The following is a 24,054-nucleotide window of genomic DNA, read 5'->3' as shown; positions in this document are numbered from 1 at the left end:
AATAATAAACAATTTAATCCTTAAATGCCACAAAGACATGGATTAGGAAAAAATTCCATTCAACAAAGATTTTCAAAAACACTTTCCCATCACTCTCCAAAAAGCTCTATGTAAGTCAAACACATCTATGCACATATCACTACTCTCTTCCCTACTCTCTCCTTCAATTCCCCCAAACTCATTTTATAATTACTGTTTTCCATGTGCAGATTTAGCATGATTACATGCTCAGCTACCTTGGCTCATATTTTGCAGCAAAGTGTTTGAGTGAAGAGGCTGACTATACTCCATGCTATAAGGCAAGGGCCAGGTATACCTAAGTATTAGTTAACTGCTCTATTAACCAACTGTTAAATTTCAAATCTTATCAATTTATTTCAAAATATTAAATTTAAAATTGGAAACACCTAAAAACTTTTGCTAAAGAAACACAGTTATCTAGCACACAGCTAAATCCCCAAGTTAAAAATATAACAAAACCCAAACAATAAGCAGTAAAAATAACTTGAGATGCTAAACAGAATTAAAATAACAGTTATGGTTAATATAATATGCTGATTATAACATTATTCATTGCCTCATAAAGTCTCATAAATGGACAAATTAAACTGGTTGCACTGAAGAGAAAAATAACTAAGGTTTTTAGATTCGTTTTTAAAACATCTGTGCATTTCTTTTAATCTGCAAACATGAAATGTCAACTGGCAGAGCTTTAGCTGTAGCATACTTACAAAATAAAGAATATTCAGGATTTATTGGGTTTTACACTAAAAAATCTTCAATCTGTCAACTAACAGATGTTCCAGAGAAAATGACAGAAAGGTGGAACCACTGTATCCTCTTGCCCCTAAAAATCCAATCACACAGAATTTTTCTACATTTACAATAATATATGGGGATTATGTCTAAATAGCTTTTTACTAAAAGAGAATATACACATAATCACATACTCAAGGAAAATTTTAGCAATGATTTTTTTAAGCAAAAAAAAAAAAAATCCACAATTGACAGCAGGAGTTAAAGAATAGCTTAAATGTGCAAATTTCAGAAACAAGCACTCATCTATGTATTCTGGAAAGAAGAGAAAGAATAAATGTTATTGCCTAACCGAGGTTTCTGAAGAGTATGACTGATAACCACGGAGGAGTCACAATTGAGCCTTTAGCAAGAATTAAGTGGACAGAGCTGAATGGTATTCAGAAAACCCTTTAAAAACTGAAATTACTGCTAGGCACAGTGGTGCATACCTATAATCCCAATGACTCAGGAGTCTCAGGCAGGGCAACTGCAAGTTCAAGGTCAGCCTCAGCGACTTGTCTCAAAATAAAAAATAAAAAGGGCTGGGGATGTGGCTCAGTGGTACAGCACCCTTGAGTTCAATCCCCAGTAAGGTGGGGAAGGGAAGACATGAAAGTACAGTGAATGAGAATCAATTAGTATATGAAGTCATCAAGTAAGCCAAATCTCTTGTCCAAGAATGCATAATGATAAGTTTATCTAAGAAAAAAATAAATAAAAAGGGAAATTAAGGTACATGGTTTGAATCCATTCAATAAATATTTCTCAGGAATGAATCTGTATTATGTTTTCTAACATGCCAAACACTCAAATTCTTCCACCTGGAAGGGGGTCAGAGCCCCTTTATTTGGGTTTTCATTAACAACTCTATTGTACAAGGCTGCCAGCTGTTCTGGACATTGGAAATAGATGAAGTCCTCTCTGAAAGCAAAAGATGTGGCCTCAGATGGAGAGAGTCCTATTAATGACAGAGTGTAGTATCACTTAAGAAAGAATATCCAGCTTCAAACTGGGTGATAAATGGGGCTAGGTGGCAGATCCACAATCATGTTTTTTAAATAAGTTGCAAATCTCATGAGAATTCAAGGATTGTTTTTAGTTCAGTAATGTGGAAACAAACAATATAAGTATATTCTTGATCATCACAGCTGACAGGCCCCACAAGTATAAGCTCCAAGCCATACCCTGAGGAATCACTCTGGATCAATGAGAAATGAAAGAAGATGAACTGGGGACTCTACATGAGGTGTTCCCACTGGATGAAAGGTAAGGGAGGTCAGGTTCCTCAGCATGAGTGGAAGTTGCATGGAAGTTGAATGCTGGGGAGATGGTGGGAGAATTGAGTCATTGCACAGCAGGGTAGACCAGCTGACTGCCAAAGAACCGCCCAGAATAATCAGCATCATATTCTGGTTACAAGCAGCAATTTAGTTAATGCAGTTAAATTAATGCTGTTAATTTGAATTAGTAATATGAAGTGTGCTCAATTTCTAAATTGATTTAAGCTTTATGAAGGCATAAGAGCTTTTTTAAAAAAATGTCTCACAAGCTTTATGTTTATATAATTAAAGTATCATTACAATAACAATAATTTAAGATAACCCTGGAGTTCTATGAGAAATTTTCTTTAAATGGGATCTCATCCAAGTTTGAAAAACCTGGGTGAAATGATGGAGCATCCCATAGACTTGTGTCCTGACTCTCACATTTACTATCTGTTTAACCTTGAGCAATTAATGGACTTTTCTGAGTCTTAGTAAATAACAAAGTCCTCAGGTGTAACAATGGCTACTTTACAAAAATGAAGTGTGTAATGATTAAATCAGTGACTGGAGAAGTGCTTATCACAATGCCTGAGGCTTATAAGTACTCAGTACAACCACCATCATCATCAATATTGACCGCGGACTCATTGGGTTGCTTTCTTAAATTAAAACCTTTAGTACAATTTGTTTTTCTTATGAGTAAAATAGGAATACTACCACCAACATCTTGCAATGGGTCTGAAAAGACTGGCTAGTTAAAAAGTTTGCCAGAAAATTCGCACACAAAAATAAAATGTTGGTCAAGGTGGTAAATATTCTTCAAAATATTCACCATTCCTCTCTAGCTGACCCACCCCTCCCATAGGAAGAGAACTCTTGCTTTGCTGACATCGAACTTGGCCCTGTGACTTGTTTGGACCAAGAAAATGTGAGCTGATATGACTGATACCATATTCAGACAACTGTGGGTAAACCATTATGTTCTTCTCCAGTATGAGGATGGCCTGTCCAAGAAAGGCTGTCAGCCTGGGTCCCAGAACAGAACCACAGACGACCTCAGAGAGGGGAACAACTGAGTTGAGATTTAGAGGTCATTTGTTAATTTCATATACCTAACAACATCTGACTAATACACTCAGCTACCATGAATACAGCACTAAAACAAAAAATATTTAACATTTAGGTTAAGATACAGGATGGCATTTCTCACTGACTTACCCCTCATTTTTTTTTCCTTCTTCCTCTTACTGCATTACTAATCTAGGTCATAGTCATCCTTTCAGGGACAGAATATTTCACGCTGGGTCTCCAGATGAGGTAGAAATCATTTATAAATGTCTTTTCAAACACAGATGCACCAACCATTTTAACTCCTTTCATGAGTGTTCTCTTTATCTTTCCTAGGTTCTCCTGATGCTCGGTCATCAAGATCAAGGCAATGTTGAAAAGGCTCAAAGTACAGTAATCCTATCTTAGATAATATAGTTGTACAAAACTGTGCAAATAGTAAATGCCAGCTAGCATCAGTGGGCGTGGCCTGGAGTCCATGACTCTAATGGTTAGCACATGAATGAGTACGTGTCCTGGAAGACAGGTCCATGAAGAGTCCATCTGCCCCTGGCCCAAGCAAGCTTCACCATAGGAAGCCAAGAGAAAGGAAACCACACATCGCATCTGCTATCTGTGATCCCATCTCATAAGGGCTTTCTGAGTTTCTGATTGTACCAATAATGCCAGTGACTTCCCTTGAGCCTTGTGTAAGACAGATGATTTGACATGATAGCTCCTTGAAAGCAAAAAATATGTCTCATTCATTGTCATATCTCTGCACTATTACATTTGTTAACTAAAGGCAGCTCAGTATGGAAAAGTTAAAAGCATGGGTTTTGAGGCCATGGGTACAAGATTCAAATTCCAGTTTCTCCACTTACTTGTGTCAGAACCTTGTGAGCAGATACTATACATATCCAGCCAATGGCCCTCTGACTTAAACAGTTTAGAGTTCCCCAAAGAACTTCCATGGCCAATACAGCCTCTCTGCGTAAGGGATTCTTTTGAAACTTAGGAAGCTAATCTTCCCTTGTAAAGGGTTGAACAGAAGTACCAGGCAATTAACCACCTTTGAAAACAGCTGACAGATATTTATACACCAACGTTTATAGCAGTGTCATTTAAAATAGCCAGAAGATGGGGGAAGAAAGCACGTATCCATAGCTATTGATGGGATGAAGAAAATGTGGCATATACATAAAATGGATTATGATTCAATCTTAAAAAAGAATGAAACTCTGATGCATGCTACAACATGAGTGACTTTTGGAAACATTATGCTAAGTGATATAAACCAGACACAACAGGACAAAAACTGTATAATACCATTTATGTAAGGTATCCAGGCTAGTCAAATTCATAGAGACATAAAGCAGAATAGGTGTTTCCAGGGGCTGGAGGAAGGTGCTTGGGGCATTGCTACTTAATGGATACCGAGTTTCCATATGGGACAATGAGAAAGTTCTAGAGGTAGATGGTGGCAAAATTTAAAATAGTTAAAATGGTAATTTGTGTTATGCATATTTTGCCACAATAAAACATAAAAATAAAAGAAAAAAAACAACTGTCATGAACTAGTGGTATATACCCCTACTCCCTTCCCCGTCATGTGAGGTCATCCTAAGACGGTTGCTTTCCACTCTCTCCACCTTTTCCTGCTGGGATTAAACTCCAGTAGCCACTGCAGCAAATTACTTAGTAATGCCTCACCTAATGGCTGACCTCTCTTACTTGTCTTGTATCCTCATTCATCAGTGTCCCCTGTATGTCCCAAATAATTACTTATACTAGAATACTTGTCTCAGGAACAGCTTCTGTAGGAAACTCAACTAAGACACCTACGCAAGTTTCCTAATTTTTCTGAACATTAATTTCCTCACCAAGAAAAGTAAAACTTAGATCAAAAAGTCATGGTGGAGATTAAAGGAGTTAATTCTTGAAACTGCTTAGCACAGTGCCTGACTCAGAATAGGCACATAATATGGACTTTTGGTCCAATAGTGATCTGCCATTTTGACAGAACATAGATTATGTCTCTCAGTTGCAGGAAAAGATTAGAAATCCAAGAGCCAACTTTTTCCCATCTTCTACCTGATTAAATCTCCCATGACTTAGCATTCACCATTTAACCCCAATAGGCATTAAAATGAAATGGAATTTTTGCATCCAACTCAATCCTCTGCCTAGAAGTTGGCTGGGTCCATAAAGGAAATTAGATAAGCTCCCCAGATATTAACCAGACCCTTCAGAACAGACATAATATCACCATATTCTCTTGACCTAGGTAATTAGAGAACTGTGAGGTTAACTGTTCACAAACTGTAATTCATATCCCTTCCTCTCTTTGACTCCAAATGCACACTATGTTAGCATCACTAAGGGTGTTCAGTTTTTCATCACTGTGATCAAAATAACTGACAAGAACAACTTATAGGAGGAAAGATTTATTTTGGCTCATAGTTTCAGAGGATTCAATTATGACCAGTTGGCTCCAAGGCAGAAAATGATGGCAGAAAGGCAAAGCAGAGGAAAACTGCTCAGCTGATAGCAGCTGGGAAGCAGACACAGGGTCAGGTGGAAGGGGCTGGGGACAAGATGAACCCTTCCAGAGCATGCTCTTTCAGACCTACTTCCTCCAACTAGGTCCCACCTCCTAGTAGTTCATTCTGTGATCAGTGGATTAAACCACTTGATGAGGTCCAAGTATTTGTGATCCAATCATTGCCTAAAAGCCCCACCTATGAAACTTGCTGTGTTGGGGACCACGCTTTCAACAAAAGATATTTGAGGAGACATTGCAGATCTAAACCATAACACTGAGGTTTATGGCAAAGACAAGGAAACATTTAGTCTTTTTCAAGTTCCATAGTACATCATTCTAACAAACGAAACCATGGAATCATGAAATTCCATTGAGGTGTATCCTTTGCCAAGTACCATTTTATTTGCTTTAGTTTCTCTTGTTTGCCAGAATACATAGAGAATTTTATTACCACAATGATCACCTATGTTGACTGAGAAACCAGAGGAATAGGTTATTAGTTCTGGTGAATTCACAAAAAAAACAAACAAACAAAAAAAAAAAAAAAAAAAAAAAAAAAAATGATGAGGTCCAGGGATGTAGCTCAGTGGTAAAACACATGCTCAGCATGCACAAGGCCCTGGGTTTTATTTTTATTTTTTTAATAAAAAATAAGACTGATGATAAGTTCAATGTCTATCTCCTACTTCTATAGAAAATGCTTTTCTGATTATGCATTTTTTCAAAAACTGGGCAAAGAAATATTGACTAGACTTACATGTTTTAAAAAAGTGGCTCTGTTTCCCAAAACAAATAAATGCTAAAATCCCAAATTACATCTTGCTCTTCAACATAATCCCCAGGCTTTTTGTCTAATATTTCATACATACGTAGTCTTTCCATTTTGTTCATATTTCATAAACTATATACAATTGGCCAAATTAAGTCCAAAGTATCTGACTAAACCCCAGCCAGACTGGGCATGTCTAATAGTTTCCATCTTTGCCTCAGTTACATTATGAGCTTCATACTTCTCCCTATATGATGGCCTACATTTTCCATTTCCCACTCATAAAATAATGACAAAATTCAAGAACTATGCCAGTGATTGCACAAAACTCCTATACAAATATGGTGATGCTGCTGAAGTAGAACTACTTTGGTTGTGATACAATAGTTCAAAATAGTGATTCATAAACTGAGGCACAGAAATTAAGAGCAATGTATGAAAGGCAGTTCAGCTGTGTAACCATGTGAGGCAGAAAAATGTAGTCAGAGGCAGCCAAGTACAGATGGGGGGCAGTTGAACACTGTTATATCCCCTAATTGCTGACCTTGTACACATCAGGGAATTATTAAACCATTCCCATTTATGAACTATCTCATGCCACTTTCAAATTCTGTACACTATAAATTATTCTAAGTACTTGCCTTCATTAGTCTAACAAATGAAGTTCATTATTTTGATTCTACCCATTAACTGTAAACATTTGCAAAGATTTTTAAGCAAGATCCATACTCTCTGTGATCTACTCAAAACTCACTGAAGAGAGTGTGGTCCTGGATGGTCTTTGGAGAGATTCTCCAAACCTACAAGTATTGTGGAATTCCATAGCAGATATTTGATTAGGAGCACCCTCACCTAGAAAATGGTCTTTGAAAGTTAGTAAGGTTGCATAAATTGCGTTTGTGCAATGAAATTACAAAGGGCACTGTAAGATTTCCAGGGCTATATTCAACCTTTCTACCGATCTCCAAGTCATCCAGTCACCCACTCTTTCCAGTTTCAAGCTCCTCAACCCACACTCAAGCCTCAGACTCCACAGAAGCACCAAAAGCAAATTATTATTGCCAGAAAAGTGGAACGAAAGGAGAATAGAGAATTCAGTGTTTCCAATTATGCCAATCCCCTACTTGAAATCTTTTGAGGCTTCAGCTCAAGCTCCAGCTCCTTAATGGCTCACGGGGTCCTTAGGCCCTGTCATTCTCTTCAGTTTTTCTCACCATTCACCAGCAGCTGAGTTAAACTCTGGCCTTACAAGTCTACCTATGTTCCCCTCTCCAAACCCCAGATCTCCCATTTTCTCACTCACTTTTGGACCAGGGCCACACACTGTTCCCTCTGTTATTTTCAGCCAACTCCAATTCCCTTTCCGTGATACCTTAGATGTTCCTCTCCTCAGGAGTCCTTCCTTCATCTTTCATCCATAAATGTCCTAAGTCCTCTATGCCAGCCTTGATGCTTCCCCATGAGAGCACCCATTGCTATAGCCTGCTTACTTCTCTGGTGCTCCAGTTGATGCTACCCCAAATCATCTGCTCTGTTTGCAGTCCTCATCTGTGCCCAGAGGAGGACTGGATGAAGCAAGCACACACACATATATGATGAATACGTCTACACATATATACATTACATATACATTATATATACCTATATATGGGCTTAGTTATTTGTTAATAAAGTTCATCATGAAAACACTGAGGCCATTTTTGTTTTCTAGGTTAAAATAGCTAATAAGTGATAGTTGAAACTCTGCATGAAGAAACTTGTAAAAAAAACTTATATATACATATATATATATATATATATATATATATATATCACTATAGATAAAGGGCCTTTGAAGAAAGTTGGCCCAAATGTTAGAGAAATAGAAATTCCAAATAAGGAGAAAGGTAGTGACAAATTCAGAAAAAGAACTTGGGTCTCCTGACCCCTGGCCAGTGTTACCTCCCTGTATTCAAAAGAATCTGCTCTGAAGTTATTCTAAGCAACTATTCATGTTGTGAATTCAAGGTGGCCCATCGATATATTTGAAGCCTGCATATAAAAACAAAAAAGGTAAAGAATTCCCCACGAGTGCCCATGCCTCCTAACTGCTCCGTGCTCACAAACCTGATATTCGGCAGCCACTGGAACTCCATTGCCTTTGTATCCACCCTGCATCAAACAAGACCCATTTTCATGGTGCCCATAAGAAAGCCAACCTCTGGGACTATAATGGAAGGCAAAGTGGGGGAGGTGTAAAAGAGAGGGTGGACATGATCAGAGCACAATGTATGCACGTATGGAAATGTCAGAGGGAAACTCATTAAGATGTACAATTTATATGCATTCAGAGGTACACTGATTTTTTAAAATTATTTTTATATATGTTTTTAGCTATTGATAGACCTTTATTTTATTCATTTATTTATATGCAGTGCTGAGAATCAAACCCAGTACCTCCCACATGCCAGGCAAGCACTCCACCACTGAGCTACAACCCCAGCCCAACATTAATTTTTTTAAAGAATGCCAAGCTCTCACCCCACTCCCTACCCAATCTAGTGTTTTCCCAAAGACAGAGGCTTTGAGAAAAAGCTGTATAAAGATCCAAAATGGGAAACAAAGAAGGTCTAGGAAGGAACTTCACAGTCTAGAAGGGAAAAAAACATACACATGGCCAGACGATGGAAAGAAACCAAAAACCCTCTCCTGAGAGGCAAATGTGAGAAAGAGTCAACAACTCTGCTGTACTTGGATGCTGTTCCTTGAACCACGTTCTTGCTCCTCAAGGTGATGACACAGTGAGCTGGAGCCAGCTGGCAGGAAGGCAACATAGCCATTCTGCCTTAAGCCAGACTCAGGAAAGCCTGAGGGGAGTATGATACCCACCAGTAACACTGAGAAAATCCCCAGGGATCACAGGTCTAGCCCAACCTCACATCTGGCAGAGCTGCCCAATTCTCCACCTTCTCAGAGAAGGTCACCACCCCCAGAGCAGCTCCCAGACACCAAAGACCTTCGATTACTTCAGATCCACAGAGGCTGAACTCCCACCCTGACCACAACCACCTTGTTAGAGAGAAATTCACTACATAAGAACTAGTAACTGCAGTGCACAGCAGGACTTTGTTTCTTATGAAACTCTGCTCTTTCTTGCTATAATTAGTCATACCACTTTAGCAGAAATGTGTCTCTCACGGTTTGCATAAGGATCTGAGAGCATTCTTAAAGAACAGTCACATTGCTCAATTCCCATTCAAGCCCTTGTCTTCTAAGCCACTAAGAAGTTACCTTGAATTAATAGTTTGCTCCTCAGACATTTAGGAGGAATGCATTTTGCTGCCTACAATTCATTCATACCCTGAATTCAGAATGATGACTAACTTCACGGGTGGAAAGCAGAAGGCATGAAAAAAGAAATAATGCTACCAGACCCCCCTACACACACAGACACACACACACACACACACACACACACACACAAAGAGTGTAAGAGTTAAGTGAACAAAATGTAGAATTCAAAGTAAAGCTGCTGGTATAATGTGTCTATGAACATTGCCACTGGTCTTTCATCTACAAAGGTATTCCAAAGATGTCCTTTCAACACATACTCATTCTGTGGGACTGTAATGTCATTATCGATTTCCAGGAAAAAAGTAATCACTTAGTTCCTTCCTAAAAGTGCTGGTGGCTCTCTCTCCTTCCCTCTCCCTCCCTCACCCTCCTCCCTCCTCTCAATTTTGCTGAGTGCCCACTGGGTGCCAGCAACTACAGATTTCCTGGGCTCTTAGCAAGATGAACTTGAACTCATATTGGCAAACTCAATAGAGTTCAAGAACACAGGGAGTAGAACTTGAAAGCAACAACTTTGAAAGATGTAAGTGGAGAAGGAATGCCCAAGAGGTTAGAGCACAGCCCTGGGATTCAGTCAGCCAAGTGTAGAGCAAATTCACCTGGGGTAGAAACTGAACCAGCCCAAGAAAGGGTTGATCAGTTTTATATAACTCAATTAAGTCCTTGAAGAAGTGGTTTTGGGCTTCACCAGCTAAGGCCAGGTGAGAAGAATATCACCCAGAAGACTCAGCCCTAGTTGTGAGAGCGAGACATCTGTTTACACTGGTGATTTGGGGTTTGGCGCTGTGGGGCTTGGTGGTCACTTTTGTTGCAATTGTGAGGCCCTATACGACTCCTACCTTGTCTAGGGATATTGGCCTTGAGAGTCAGGCAGATATGAGTTCAAATATGGTTTTTTGTTTTGTTGTTTTGTTTCGTTTGTGGTACTGGGAATTGAATCCAGGGGGACTATACCACTGATCTACAACTCCAGATCCTGTTATTTTTATTTTGAACAGGGTCTTGCTAAATTGCCCCAGCTGGCCTTGAACTTGCAATCCTAGTCTTGGAGTAGTTGTGATTACAGGCATACACAACCACACCTGGCCAAATCTGACTTAGTGAGACCCTGTCTCTAAATTTTAAAATATTTGAGCAAGTTTTTCTATTTCTTCACTCGCTTAGTGAATATTTATTGAACATGTGCTATGTGTCAAACACTCTTGTAGGCACTGGGGATATGGCAAAAGCAAAAGCTCCTGTTTTCATGGAACTTACCAAATTCTTTGAGCCTCAGTTTTCTTACTTATAAAAATGGATAACTCATTATAGTTAGTATAAAAGGAGCCCTATAAATCACCTAGCACAGTGCTTAACACAAAGGAAGTACTAAAAACTGATGCCCTTCATAACACAGAGGAAACATATCCATGACGTAACTAGAGTATAAGCTCCAAGTAAGGAACTATCTAGAGCTCACCTCTTTACCCCCCCCATGCCAATCACAAAATAGATGCTGCATAAATACTTCACAAATCAAGAAATGTGTACTTAACTTAATAGTAGTCATGGTTATGGTAACTGATTATTCCTCTCCAAGCAACAGAGATTCTATTACCTAAAAAACAACATGACAGCCAAGCAGGCATGGTGGCACACACCTGTAATCTCAGCAACTCAGAAGGCTGAGGTAGGAGGATCACAAGTCTGAGACCAGCTGGGCAACTTAGTAAGATGCTGTCTCTAAATTTAAAAAAATTAAAAAGGCTGGAGATGTAGCTCAATGGCAGAGCATCCCTGGGTTCAATCTCTAGTACTGAAAAAAAAGAAAGGAAGAAAGAAAAGAAACAGGGCATTAGAGACTTCTTTTAATAAAAAGTAAAGTGCAATATATCTTCAGTATTTTTTTCAAACATGAAAGCAAATATTACTGAGCCTAACCATTCAATTCAAAATAATCTGTTAGTACAGAGACCTGCATGGACAACTGATGTAGATGCCTGCCTGCCTGCTGCTTTCCTAAGCACAAAGCAAGGGCAAGTTACCTAGGTGTCAGGTTTATCTAGAAGACAAAGAGTAAGATAAATAAAGTTTAGTAGATGTGCTAAAAGATGATATCAGTAAGGATAATTTAAAAGTGCTGCAAAAACAATACAAAATCTTCATGGGTAAAACAACAGTTGTTGTTTTTTTTTGTTGTTGTTGTTGTTGTTTTTCTTGATCACATTGTATATCCAACTCCAGTTGACTAAAAACTTTGCTCACTTAGTGACTCAGGGACCCAGGCAGATGGGGGCTCTGTGCTTCTATGATCATCCCAGCAGTAGAAGAGAGCACTAGATGGTCTCACACTGGAAATTAAATGTTCTAGAATAGAAGCAATACAAGTCACTTCCAACATATGCCTGGAATGAAAGAAAAAGTGACTATGGGGAACATTAACAGATATTAAGACACAACAAGCTGTGGAATAATAAAGGTGCTTATTAAAGAGGATGCTCAAGTAAAACATCAGGACCACTATAAAGTTCACAGAATGCTAGACCTAAGAGGGTAAGGGTCATTTGAGAGAGGTGGCCTCAACATAAAGACATCTCAGACAACATAAACCTGAGCTCTGAATTTTTATTTAAGAAACAAAATTTCTGCAGATGAAAATTTCTACAGACCTAAAAACCACTAATATAGACCAAATCCTTTTTTGTACAGGTTTTCAAAAGTAGAGGAGAGGGTGAAAGAGAAATGGAGTAAGACCCAGAAAGTTAAAGTACCCTTTCCTCCATGAAAGCTCTGGAATGTTTACCGGATGACAGCAGAAATAAGTCCATTGACAGAAACCACTGCAGCATCCTCTGACTTTACCCTTCATCTCTTCTACCTTTAACTGGTATGTTGGAGCCAGACTCAGACCAAAATTGTGTCAGATGAGGTCATCAATGGCTCAATAAATGGTACTGACAATGAGCAGAAATCCCCACCCTAAAAGGCACTAAATAATGATTCACATTCCATTAGCAATTCTCTACATTACTCATTCTCTACTTCCTGGCAAAGGTGAAGCCATCAGTAGAAGTTAATACTAACCTTCAATAAACTTTCATTTTATTCTGAGAAGATTATAAGTTAACAGCCAACTCTGATTTGAGTTCATCCAATTCCATTCTCTCCTGCTGTTCCCAGGTCTTGCTTTGTGGCCAGTTTTCCTTCCACTGTCACTCACACTTGAGCATATCATGTACTTAAGTCTCACTGGTCTCCCAGCCTCCAGTCTCTAGCCCATGAAATCAAGCTCCAATATTTCAACATGGAACTCAGTTGTCTCCTTAATCTTACTTTAACCTACTTTGCCAACATCATTTCCACTATGGTACTTATCTTGCCCAGCCAAAGGCAGGATGAGGAACTTAAAAGTCAAAATGACATTGCCTTGAATCCCAACGTGATTCGCAATTCGTGGGGCAATTTCCTTAACCTCTTTGGGTTTTATTCTCACTTATTAAATAGCATGAGAGCATCTACTTTGAAAGGCCCTTGAGAAAGTTTGTTATCAGTAAGGAGTGAGCTTCACTGCATGTAAAAACTAGTGGCTTAGAGCTAAGTCTTTTTATTTCATGCAACAAGAAATACAAGCAAGGCAGTGTAGGGTGGTACTATGAGTGAAAAATGTCATCAAGACCAAGATCCTTCCAAGCTCCACTTTTGCCCCCTCTCCCCACCACCCCCAGATCATGCTGGGGATTGGACCCAGGACCTTACACATGTACACTCTACAACTGAGCTACATCTCCAGTTCTTTTTCTTTAATTTTGCAACAGAGTCATACTACAGAAGTTTGTCTCACACTTGGCATTCTCCTGCCTCAGCCTCCCAAATAGCTGGGATTACAGGCACAATTGGCTTTGCCAGTTCTTTTGTTTGTTTGTTTTTGGTACTGGGGATTGAACTCAGGGGCACTGAGCCACATCCCCAGCCCTATTTTGTATTTTATTTAGAGATAGGCTCTCACTGAGTTGCTTAGGGCCTCACTTTTGCTGAGGCTGGCTTTGAACTCAAGATCCTCCTGCCTCAGTCTCCTGAGCTACTAAGATTATTACAGGCTTGCACCACTACCCCTGGCTGGTTTTGCCATTTTTAACACATGGTTTTATCTTCATTGATGTAGCTGGCTGTGCCAATCCAGGCATTGTGCCTATGTTCTCACAAGCAAATAGGGGCCAAAAGCAAGAGTGTACCATCCAAGTGTCTCTTCCTTCCTCATAAAGCTTTCAGGAAAGGCTTCACCCAACAGTTTCCACTTATATCATCATCAGAACTCAGTCTCATGTCCATTCTAAATTACTTCTAAGGAGTCTGGGAAGAGGAAGTAGTCATATTCCCACTTCAAATAACACTGAGGTGCTTTTAGTAAAAAAGGAGAGAATGAATATTAGGTAGGCAATTAACAATGTCTACCCCCACATTAAATTAGATATTTTATGGAAAGTGCTAAGCCCAGTGCCTTAACTACTCAATAAACGTTAAGCTATAAATACTACTACTATTATTATAATAGGTATTATTGTTGTTTTTCACCTTTCTTGCCTCTGGTCAAATGGACTAATTCATTATATCTGTACATGCTCTTTATATTTCTATTGTATTCACTGCTGGATCTGCATCTCCAAACCTCTCACTGCATCAGAATCCAAGAAAATGCCATTTTACCCAAGAAGTCTTTCTTTATAACTACTCTCAATGAGTTCCATAACATAACGTAAGATTTAATCATAACGTAAGATTAAAACTCTGTGTTCACCCTGCATTGAACATTATCTCTTGCGACACAGTAGATTCTAACAAATAGTCCCTTAATAATTTCAGTAATTCATGTGTATACACATACCTGCTTTTATAGTCAGTCCTCTAGAATCAAATATGGTTTGTTCCTGAAATGCAAATGTTAAACACTATATTTATATATCATAAAACTAGGTGTGGGAGTAAGAAGATGAAGACCGCATTCTCCAAAAAGGAGAAAAATGACAAAATTCTCTAATGACACTGCACTTTGTATCCACTATGGGAGTCTAAAATGTAGTTTATCAAATATTCCCTCCCTTCTATGAGTAATCCACTTTTACCCACAGATGTTAAGCTTCCCCATGTGACTTGCTTTGCACACACACACAAAAAAATTGTCAGTGGAAGGGACATTTGCTTGTGTGGTTTGCCTTTGCTCTTGACTCCATGACCTGACATAAGAAGGGCATGCCCCATGTAGCTGCTACCCTTTTAGCCTGGGCCCCAGAGCACATATGGGACCGACTGGAACCCAAACTACAGCCTGCAGCAGAGCCATCCCAAGAAGTCCACCCTAGATCAACCTGAAAACTCTTGAGTATGAAAATAAATACCTGTTGCTGCAAATTGGGGGTTTCTGTTGTACTGCCAAAGTTGATCAATATATCTTTACCACTTGATATATTTTAACATATCAACGTTCATTCATTTTTTTCCTTCACCTAAGAAAGAACAAGCTGAAGAATCTCCATTTTTGGCACACCCAATAATATCTATCTTTGGATCAACTGTTTTAAGTTTATAGGACCTACATTATCATTAATATCAGTGATTCTCTGCTTTCCATTTGTTCCACTATCTGCTAAAATAAGGAACATTGCAACAAAATATCAAAGAAGAGCTGATTGTAGTAGCACTCAGTTCTAAGGAGGCTAAGGCAGGAAATTGACAAGTTGGAGGCCAGCCTCTGTAACTCAGCAAGACCCTGCCTCAAAATAAAAAACAAAAAGAGATGGGGATATAGCTCAGTGGTAGCGCATCCCTGGGTTTAATCCCCAGTACTGAATAAAAATCAAGAAACAACATAAACATTGCTGAAATTCTATTGGCTGTGGGCTGGCAAGTAGGTATTCCATGGAACAGTCAAATTTGTTAGCCGATTTTTTTAAAAAGGCTAAAGCAAAAATGCAAATTGTACACAAGTCAACCTAACCAAAGTCAAAGACTATTTTGAGGACTCCGACCCTATTCACCTAATTCATTTTTAGGAGACTTCTTCTAACAAACCTCCACCATTGAGTTTTATCAATAAGATGGAACTGATGAGGCTTAAGTCTATGGTTTTCCAACACGCAAAAGAGAGCCAGACTATTTTAACAGAATGATTTTAAAAATAAGAATATCTAATCACTAATGAAAAAAGGATTACTTTGTAAGTGAAAGAAAAAAATGAAACTCTAATGCTGTGGAGAGAGGGGTCAAGAGACTGATGTTAAGCACATTTATTCAACCAAGATCTATTCAGACTCCCAACTGGAAATTTAAGGTATCAAGAAAAATAAAAGAGTGAGGATTTTATTTTGTTTTACCCTTTTTAAGTCATCATCAAGTTTGGAACTAAATTTCCATTGGGCCAAAACTGCTTTAATAGGGATATATAATACACAAAGTTCCTAAATTTGCCTATTGGCAAAAACAACACCTAGGAATGGAAAGATGAACAGGCAGGTACAAGGACCATCAACACTGCAGTGGGCTTCTCACAGGTAGGCTCTGTGCATGTTGGGAGAGTCTACACTTCAGACTGGACACATGCAGACCACACAATTAAAATTTTAATTCAAGGCCACAGCAAGGTCACAGTCTCTGGGTCAGACAAACCTGGACCAAGTTCTACTCTCACACTAAATTATGGCAAGGTACTTACTTTTAATTTCCACATCTATAGTTTAGGGATAGTAACTGTAATATCTTGGAGGGACTCTGCAAAGTTAGAAAAAGGTAATAGACATAAAGTTCTCAGTGAAGCAACAGCATATGCAATTATAATAATATTAGTAGTAATAGTAATACTGCCTTGACAAACCTGGCTTCTACATGAAGACCATCCTAATCAGAGCATTCTGGTTCACGATCTGCTCATGAAATGCTAAATTCACAGCTTTACCTTCATATCCAGGTATAGCTTCTATAAGGTGACAGTTCTCTAGATCAACTAGTAATTTTTCTAACAAATTCAGGGAGCAGGGTGTTGAAAAGTCAGTCTTTCACTATGAGATAGTTGAGAAGGATCTGTTCCTTCTGCCACAGTTCATCTAACCCTGAAAGTCTAGCTGGTGAGAGCCATGACTCCATCACTATCCATACCCCCTCCCCCTCCAAAATGTGAAAGGCTTTTATTAGAGCACAGAAGCAAATGGACAAGATGGCTCACATTAGAAAAAGGCAAACTCTTCTACCCTCCAGAAAGAATGTCTTGACCCCAGAGTCACCTCCAAACTGACACCCCGCAAAAGAGAACAAGGCAGCACTCACTCCCCTAAGTTGTGTTACACTGTCAAAACTAAAAAAAAAAAAAAAAAAAAAATTCCCTTCTGTTCATATTGACACTAATACAGAGCATTTGCCTGCTTCAAAAACACCTTATAATCCATCCAATAGAGTTAAGGGCTATGTACTGTACCCTCAGAAACAATGTGACTTTACAAGGACAAGAGTGACCATAGGAGACAAAGTGCCACACCCTTTTCCCAGATAGCTCAACAGTAAATGGTGTCTCTTATAAAGAAGACTGCAATTCTGGCGAAAGGGGTGACAATTCTAAGCCCCATTACCCCTTCCCATTTCATTCTTTACACAGATTCATTTCCTTTGCAAGGCAGTGGCCTCAGCATCCCCAACTACTACAACTAATAACCGGGGTCGGGGGGAAGGTTGGACAAGAGAACAGAGATCAAACATACTTGCTTCTAAGCCCATTTCGAAGAGTTTTCTTCCCGCTTGTCTGCCTCTCACAGCTGGAGCCCCATACCTGGTAGAAACCAATGGTTAAGTAAAACCACTGATTTTAAAGAGCCAACCAGGAAACTAACCAAGACAAGTGGGAGTAGCCCTCCTCTCCCAAGCATTGATTGGCTCTTGGGGTGCCACCGGTCCCCATTCCACCCACATAAGTGGCAGGTGTAGCTGTCAATCACAGAGGGAACTGACAATTCACTGCTCCGGGAGTAAATTGCCTTTCATCCAGCAAAGGCAGGTAGCCGCCTAAAATCGATCCTCTCCTAGCAGAGAAGACCCTCCCTCTCTGGCAAGGAGAACAGAGACCCTTAAGTACAAAATAAATAAGGCAAGGCTGAACAGAGAGTTTACGAGCGCTATTTTATTATCCCGCCCCAAAGCAACCCTTAATCTTCACTGTCCTAAAATGATCTTTCAAAGGCTCGGACAGTAATTAAAAAAAAAAAAAAAAAAAAGTACCCATTTTCTTGTATAATTAAGAGATGGGTAGAGGAAGGGAAGGAGTGCTGTCCAATTTAATTTCACATCGTATTTCTTTTCATACACCACCACCTCTACCCCTCCCCAATAAACCCGGCTTCATTTTTCCTGACACGGATTTTTTTTTTAACCTGCTCCCCTCAGAGCCCACCCAGACAGCTAAAGGACCCCACCCCCTGGGCTGGGGACCCTCCTTCCTCCACTTTGTTTCTGCTTGGGGTTCCGCGAGCCCCCTGCCCCTGTGAACACCCCACCTCTCGAGGCAAGAGGGCAAGCCAGGAAAAGAGGGGGATCTGGAGAAAAGAAAGGCGATGGCAGTGAGGGTGGCTGCCGGAGAGGGACTGCAGGAGGTGGCCCGGGCCGCCCGCGCGCCGGAGGAAACCGTGCACTTGTTCCAATCCGGGGGTTTATACATCAAGGCAAATCCGCCCTTAGGCCGCCCAACCCTTCCCCCGCCCAAGAAAGCCCCAGTGGAGGCGGATGGTTCACCCCTCGGCTCCCCTGATAACGCATTGCAGCTCCCCACGAGCGAGGGGAACCCGGCACGAGGGATGCCCGGCAGGGCGCCCCGAGGGAGCCAGGCACCGGGCGGCCCCGGCGCCGGCGTCTCACCTTTGCGATGCTCGCCCCGGGGCCGTCCCACATGGATTTTTACAACCTCACGTCGCCTCGGCCCCGGGCGGCCGGGAGGAGCCGAAGTCGGCGCCGGAGCCGGAGCGATCAAGAGCGGGAGGAGGAGGAGCGGGCCGGGGAGCTGGAGGGCGGGAGGGAAGGAGGAGGACACCGCTCCGAGGGCCGGGGCCGGGGCCGGGCGGGGCCGGCGGCCGAGGGGGCGGCACCCGCCGCAGTCCCGAGACGCGCGCTCGCGCGGCGCTGCCAGGCGCTGCGCTCCACCGGGCCCCCGCCCGGCCGGCCGGCGCACTCCCTCGCTCGCGGAGGCCCTGACTCACATTCCCAGCATTCCCGAGGAGCCGCTGGGGGGGCCCGGGCCGGGGCCTGGGCGCCTCCGCGGGGGGCAGCAGAGAGCGCCTAGCCGGGGCAGAGTGGGAGCGGCGGGGTCTCGGCGGGCCCTCCTCCTTGCATGCCACCGTCGCGAGACACCTGACCCTCATCTTCTGTCCTAGACGCCCCACCCCAGATACCCCCCTTCGAAAACAGCCAGGCACTTCTGGAACTTGTCAGGTAGCTTTGGCGACAGGGAGCAGAGGGAACGGGTACAGCACTTGTCTTTTAAGGCAAGCTTTAGAGCTGGGGATCGGGGTTCCCGTCCCCAGGGACCCGACGTCCCACCAGTTTAATGGTCCTTAGGAGAATGAAAGGATCCTATAAGATTTTTACTTTTTTGTTCGCTCAAGGAAAGGAGAGAGATTGGAAGATGGAGAAGAGAATAGCAAAGACCATATTCATCATATACATTGGGTGCCTCTTCTGCGTCCTGCAGTGTGCGCAGGTTGTCTCACTTAAGGTAGAAATTCCCGCAACTCTCACACGCCCTTCAATGTAATGGGCAGGAGGATTTGAGCAAGTTTTTTTCTTGGAAAAAGCTTCCACTCTAGAAGTCTGGAGCTCCAGTTGCTGCCATTTTATATTGGGGGGAAACTGGGAAACCTCATGGGCATCTCCAAACTTGGTCTCTCTCTGAGTAGTCAATTTGCAGGACACAGCAGTGATTTCCTTTCTGTCCTGATGAGTCTGCTTCGAGCAATTTCATGGCCAGATCTAAATGCCTCCTGCTGGGAAGCTCAGACAAATAAAGCAAAACATGGGATGTTTGGGTGAGCGGAGAAATTAGTATGAAATTAGTTCAGTCACTAGGGGATGACTCCTTCTCTTCCCTGGTGTGAATTCAAATATTAAATGACCCTGCTCAGGAATTGGATTCTGAAAGGGATGCCTTCCTGTTCCAGCCCAAATCCGTGTTCCTTCTGCCTTCTTTTTATACTCATGATATTTAAGGGTTTTCATACACTCACACTCGTGCCCTCAACCCTTTTTGCCCTCATCCTCTTCTTTCTTTCCATCACTAACAAATCAGCACTCATTCTTCAGACCTGTGATGCTTCAGGGGCAAATCCTAACTACATCTATTGTGGTTAGTTTCCATGTATGTCCTTTGCAGCCTAGGTTCAAAAGGCTTGTTACATGTAAGAACCTTGTTGAGACTCTTTTGAGAATTCCTAAAATACCATGTGACCAACATGTTTTATGTGTGGGCACTTAGGTCCTCTGCACTTCCTTCACAAAAACTCTTAAAATGTTTACTATCTTTCAGAAAATTTCAGATAACATATCCAAATTGACTGTTACAAATTTATTTACACACAGTACCCAAGGTTCACTCTTGTTGGCCACTCTTTCTCTTTTTCTTGATCCATGCATTCTGAACAAGAATTCTTGGATTCAAAGGAACAATGTTTTATTTACACACACACAAAGGGTAGGGATGTAGCTCAGTGGTAGAGTGCTTGCCTAATATGCGTGAGGCTGATTTCAATCCCCAGTACTGAAAAAAAGAGGAGTACCTATTATACATATATACATGCCACAGGACAAAGATTGATGGTTTCCAAGAGCTTTCTTTCAATTGGGTCCTTGACCCAGAAAAAGTTAAGAATACTCACTTTGAATACAGAGCAACTTTATGTAGTAGAATGAGGACTGGGAGTTTTAGAGATCTTAAGGAAGTCATCTTTATCCCCTCTGCGACTTTGTTTCTCATATGAAAAACTGAAAAGTTGAAGGATCTTAAGATCTCTTCCAGGTAACATTATCTAACTATATGTTAAAATACATACAAACACACAGGCATCCCTCAAAAAGCTAATAAATAGTTATTCTAAGATCTTACCCCCAGACTATGTCACCCAAAACCATGATGACAAAGCTACCTGGAGGTAACATCCAAAACCCTTGCCCAGGAAGCTGGTCAGCAGAGAGTAGATAGCCATGTTTCTAAAGAACCCAAAGACTTGACAGTCCAACAGCTTACTTGACATCCCAATGTGAGTCTCTAACCAGCCTCTCAAACTTAATTTGTCAGAAACACAACTCTGTTTTTATGCACCAAGCCTCTTCTCTCCCAGGGTCACACATCAAGTTATCGACATCACCCTTCATCCAGTTGCACAAGCCCATGGTAATTCCTCCTTTTCTTATCCCGCACATCCACACATCAGCTGGTTCTGACAGCTCTGCCTTATCCTGAGCCCCACCACTTCAGAGCCTGAAGCAAAAGGAAAACTGTATATCCTTACATGTTGTTTTTTTAAAACAAGCAGAAAAGTTAATAGGTTCTACAATGAAAAAACATGGCTATATATAAAGTGGCTTGTTCAATAAGTTTTCCCATCTTTGTCAACCTTTATAAACCTGGGAGGGAATATGATGTCTTGGTGGCCCTGGAACGGAGCGCTGATTGGAAATAACTGTTCTTATTACACAATGATACAGGGTTATAAAACAAACAACAATCTTTTTCTGTCTTCCTTTCTTCCTTCCTTTTTTTTTTTTGGTCTCTGTTTGTTATAGGTTTTCTGCATTGATTTTGAATCCAGTAATGGCAAAAAAGAACAAATACTTGCATAGCCTGTATTATGTGCCAGGTCCTGTTCTAAGTAGGTTATGTGTATTAATTTACTTATTCCTCACAGTCACCCTGTAAGGCACCATTATTATGCCTACTTTACAAAGGAAGACTACTCAAGCACAAGGTGGAAAAGTAACTTACCAAGGACACTCAACTATGAAGGTAAAACACCAAAATTTGAAGCCAGGCAATCTGGCTCCACAACCAACAAGGTGAAATCAACTGAAATTCATGTGTGATTGGCTATGGGACAAGAGAAGACAGTCCAGAATGCTCCCAGGAGTCTGATTTGGACAAATTTGGATGGACTGTGTGCCCTTCACTAAGCTGGGAAATAAAGGTAGGGGGTGGGAAGTGTAGTTTTATTTTAAAAAGTATAGATTTTATGGGAAATCTATTAACAGTTTTTGGGTTCAGTTTGGGACTTTTAGGACTGGAGATTTCAGGGCCATGTAGTAGAGATATCCAGAAGATGGCTGCTTCAATGTGCTTTGAGGCCAGATGACAGATACATGATGAAGACAGTCTATGGCAGTCATCACATTTGATAAATAGTCCTGAGCATTCCAGAACAGTCATTAGTGTCCACAGGAAGAATATAGTGAATGGGAAACAAATTTCCTAAACAACTCACAATTACCTGTCCTTAGGCATGGGGTCATTAGCATAAGTCTCAATATAGTAGATTTAGTTCAAAAGAAATATCATTTGGCTGCCATTAAAAAATGCCCAATAAGCTGACCCACCACTACCACAGTTAATTGGATCAGAAATAACCACTTGACCCTGAGGAAACCAACCTACTGACTAAATGAAGCCAATCAGATTCTTTTTGCCAGGAATGTGTCAAGACCTTTGTAGTCCCTAAGCATATAGCAACCATATCAAAATCCACAAAAATAAATCCTTTTCTTCAGTGAAAGTTTTGGTACTAGGGACTGAACCCAGGAGCACTCAACCACTGAGTCACATCCCCAGACCTTTTTTATATTTTAATTAGAGACAGCATCTCACTAAATTGCTTAGGGCTTCACTAAATTGCTGAGGCTGGCTTTGAACTCGTGATCCTCCTGCTTTAGTGTCCTGAGCTGCTGGGATTACAGGCATGCACCATTGCACCCAGCAGTGAAAATTTTTGAAAACGTTTTTAACTTTGCATTTTAAATTGTTTTACCAAGGGTAATTTATTTTATTCACTTGTGACTATGATTTGTCCATAATCATCAAGCATACTCAGGGATTATTATGAGGTAAGAAGATACTTTCACCTGTAATTGTTTCAAATGAAAGGAAATGTTTGTAAATATGAAAAATCATAAAGTTATATTTTGTAGACATTTATGATTAAACATTATTCATTGCCAACTTCTGGTTTTCTATACATCTGAAATCTTTCAGGGTCCTATAAAAATGTTGCTCAAATGTCAATATTATTTAAAATGATGGCAATTTATTTAGTTTCTTGGTTTCAAGTAACCTTCCATTTTCAGATTCCGGCTACTCATGAAGTCTGGTCACCTTTGTCCCTTGTTTCTATGAGAGACTACTGGGTCTTCTCAATAAATATATGTTTTTTTTTTTTTTTGGGGGGGGGGGGCGGCGGTAATTTCTTTTTTGTTTTTGTTTTTGTCTTGCCCCTACAGATAGCTTGAGTGTGTTTCTCTTTCTTGCAGCCACAAGTCTGTCTGAACTGAAAAGCCAGTGGACAAGCCCTTCCCTTCAGTCTACTAGAGTTCAATGGCCAAATATGGCCCACAAACCTAGGAGAAGCCTCATAAGTAGCTGTTGTTACAGTCCTTGGAATTCTTCATTCTGCCTCTAGAAAGAAGCTGCAGATGGCCATGTGAGCCCTGAGCCTGGCTGTGCCCGTTTCTATATGGTATTTTCCATGACCTGCTGCCTATCACTTAGGCCCCTCTTCCTTCCTCCTTCCTGGCATGGCTACTTGGAGGTAGTTCATTAGCACATTTTAAATTATGATAAGAGCTGTAAAATTAGGAGGGGCTTATAAGATGGCTGTTTTTTCAAGAACAATTGGACTTTTGGAAGCCCCCAAGAAAAGAATCTACAGATACAGGCTTTAAAATCTCCAAAATACTGCAAGCTCACATATTTTTATTGGCCTCATTCAAACCCTGTCTCCTTTAATCTTGTTCTTTTTTTTTTTCTACAAAAACAGATACATTCAAATACCACAATTGTTTTCTTTCTAAAAAACACAAACCTAAGGGCATTAGGGAGGAAACTAAGCAATTCTAGAAACCCATGAAGAGTCCTGACCTTGAATCCTGTCTGAATTTCTATCCATGCAGATGTTGAAAGAACCTGACAAAATTTTTAAGCAAGCTAATAAAAGGATTCATTACATGAGAGAAGAAAAATAACAAAATTGGGAGGAGGGTGTTGAAATATGACAGGTGTTTGGAATATTAATTAAACAGCAAAGCCAACCCTT

At 40.7% G+C, this 24,054-nt stretch overlaps 1 protein-coding gene across 9 annotated transcripts in view; it reads right to left on the bottom strand.

The window, feature by feature from the left end:
* Nucleotides 1-18,818, bottom strand: part of ERC2 (ELKS/RAB6-interacting/CAST family member 2) — a 1,069,021-nt gene extending 1,050,203 nt beyond the window's left edge. For 6 of the 9 annotated variants that reach the window (XM_079116398.1, XM_079116395.1, XM_079116399.1 and 3 more), the window contains exon 1: nucleotides 18,626-18,818. The gene's annotated coding sequence lies outside the window, so the exon portion shown is untranslated. The remainder of the gene's footprint in view (nucleotides 1-18,625) is intronic. The other 3 variants (XM_079116401.1, XM_079116402.1, XM_079116403.1) reach the window with 1 other exon arrangement.
* Between the last annotated feature and the right edge of the window lie 5,236 nt (nucleotides 18,819-24,054).

The sequence above is a fragment of the Sciurus vulgaris genome (genome assembly GCF_902686455.1).
Source record: "Sciurus vulgaris genome assembly, chromosome: 16".
Classification (NCBI taxonomy): Eukaryota; Metazoa; Chordata; class Mammalia; order Rodentia; family Sciuridae; genus Sciurus; species Sciurus vulgaris.
This window is presented reverse-complemented; position numbering and strand designations above follow the sequence as displayed.